Genomic DNA, 2,983 nt, shown 5'->3' with positions numbered 1-2,983 from the left:
GGAGGGTGGGGGGCAAGGCAAGCTGGAAATGAGAGGTAATGTGCTCTGTTCCATTCCTACTGAGGCAGAATTATCTGGGAGTGATTTCTAGTAAACAGCTAGATGTGCAGTCCTACAGCTAAGAAGAGAAGCCTTGGCAGAAGATCTAGAACTGGGAGTCATGCTCCTATGTTGGTTGTTGATGCCAAGAGGATGAATCAGTTCACTCAGCGTCATGTGAAAGGAGAAGAGGACCAAAGACAAAATCCTGGGCAAAACTCACATTTCAGGAATGGACAGAGGAAGAGATGACTTTGAAGGAGAACAAGAAAAAGTAATATGAGAGGTAGGAGGAAAACCAGAGAGAGTGATCCTAGAAAAGGAAGGGCATTTCAGTAAGAGTGGTCAACATTGCCTGGATTAGGCAAGAGACTGAAGACAAACAAAAGAGAAGGTTGAGCCAAGACCTCCAACTTATGGGACTTTAGGTTATCAGCAGCAGAGAAACAAAACTTTCATGTATTGTGAATACTGTGCATGAGCAGAAGTCAAAATGAGAAAGAAAAGGAAGATGTGATTTATAGTAAAAAATATATATTTGGTCTTCATCTCCGTTTCTGGCATAGAGCTCCTAAAACCCTTGGAATTTCCTAAGTGATAAGAACATTAAAGTTGTCTTGATAGTCATAACAAATCCCTGTTAACCACAGCTGAGTTTATATAAAAGTGACTTTTGGAGAGAATCTACAGATGGATGCTAGTTGCCAGGGGAACCAACCACATGACTGAAGGTTGGAACTTTCAGTCCCATCCCCCTGGACCTCTAGGCAGAGGAGAGAGGCTAGCGGTTGAATCATTCGGTGATGGCCAATGATATAATCGATCATGTCTATGTAATGAAGCTTCTATAAAAATCCAAAGGACAGGGTTTGAGGAACATTCTCAAACCAGAATACTTCCATGTATCTCTGTGCCAGGCCCCAAACCACAAAGACAGAAGCTCCTTTGTTTGGGACCTTGCCTATATATCTCTTCCTCTAGCTATAGATTAGTATCCTTTAATATCCTTTATAAGAAACCGATAATGTAGTGAGTACGCTGGTTTCCTGAGCTCTGTGAGCTGCCCTAGCATATTAATCAAACCCAAGGAGGGGCTCTGGGGACCTCTGATTCATTACCAGTCAGTCCAAATCACAGGTAAAATACTAGACTTGTAGTTGACATCTGAAGTGGTAGGGCGATCTTACGGGACAGAGCCCTTAATTTCTAGAATCTGATGCTATCTCCAGGCAGATAGTTCAGGAATTGAGTTGAATTGTAAGTCATCTGACTGGTGTCAGAGAATTGTTCGGTGGTATGTGGAAAAAAGCCCACACATTGAAATTGGTAATCAGAATCTTAGAGGCAAGTTCAATAGTTTACGAAAACAGTCACTATGGGACAGGCAGAGGAAAAATACTGTAAAAACAAGACAGTACTCTAAAGGTATTGCTATAAAATACGAAATGTACCATCAAGATATTCATATTCCCTTCCTGGGGGATGTAAGGGGTGGGAAGGAGGTGGAGGAAGAATCAGGGCAAATGTAACCATCTCACTTCAGAAGAAATGACGTACGGGCGTGACTGACGGAAATTTTGGAAGCTGATGCTTAAAAGAATGTTATTTAGCTAATGGAAATGAAAATGGGCTAAGACTGCAATAAAACTTGAAGGTGTTTCTAATGAACAGTTTAAAGTATGTATAATATCACCTCAGAAAAAAATTTGGGTTTAAGCAGTTTTTAATAAATAATGGCTGCTAACATCACAAAAAGAGAGACAATAATAACATACCTCCTGAAGATGGTACACAACACCATCTGTGAAGTATTCACACACACACACACACACACACACACAAATGGAACCTGAATCAGGTGACACTCTAGATCTAATTTTTAGTTCACAGGAAATAAGGGGGTCGAGGAGCATCTTACACAACAGTTTGGAAATAAAATTAGCAAAATCTAGACAGTGGGAATCTATGCAGGGTAAATAACCTAGTGGCTTTAACAAATAAATTGCAAAGATGAAAGAAAAGAGGGAAGGAGCTGTATTTTTTGAGACTTGAGACACATCAACCAAATGCAATGGGTGGAACTTTTTGGATCCTGATTTCAAAAAAGCAGCTATTAGAAACAATTTTATAAAATAATAGGGGAAATTTTAATACTAATTGGATCTATTATGACATTTAAGGAATTATTTCAAATGTTTTAGGTATAATTTTTTAATGAATCCTTATCATTTAGAGATATATACTGAAATACTTATGGATGAAATGGTATAAAATGTGGGATTTGTTTCAGAATAATCTAGTAGCCCCAGGACCTGGTCCCACCCACCAATGGGCTGGCAGCCACTGCACAAGGCAGGGCCTGGCAGCCAGCTGGGCTGGGAGCAAGTTCTGCCTACCAGCTTGCCCACAGTAGTCAGTCCTGCCACAACAGAAGGGCCCATGAAGCCCATATAGGGGGTACCTCTAGAGCATATAGATCTGGTGGCCAGAGGGAAGGTGCTGCTGGACCCCAAAGACTTCTCTATAAGGCCACTTCTCTAAGACTGGGAAATGTAACCAACTTACCTAATACATAGAAATAAACACAGAGAATTAGATAAAATGAGGAGACAGAGGAATACGTTCAAAGCAAAGGAACAGGTCAAAACCCCAGAAGAAGAACTAAGCAAAGTGGAGCTAAGCAATCTACCCATAAAGAAGTTGAGGTAATGATCATAAAGATGCTCAGTGAATTTCAGAGAAAATGGATGAATACAGTGAGAAGTTTAACAAATGGTTAGAAAATATAAAAAATAACCAAATAGAGCTGAAAATACAATTACTGAAGTAAAAAATACACTAGAAGGAATCAGTAGTAGGTTAGATGATACAGAGGAGTAAATTAGTGAACTGGAAGACAAAGTAGTGAAAATCACCCAAGCTGAACAGAGAAAAGAAAAAACAA

Source organism: Delphinapterus leucas, chromosome 3 (assembly GCF_059928025.1).
Source record: "Delphinapterus leucas isolate spDelLeu-1000000601 "Yukka" chromosome 3, BTC_Dleu_Yukka2, whole genome shotgun sequence".
Taxonomy (NCBI): domain Eukaryota; kingdom Metazoa; phylum Chordata; class Mammalia; order Artiodactyla; family Monodontidae; genus Delphinapterus; species Delphinapterus leucas.
Note: the sequence above shows the minus strand (reverse complement) of the source record.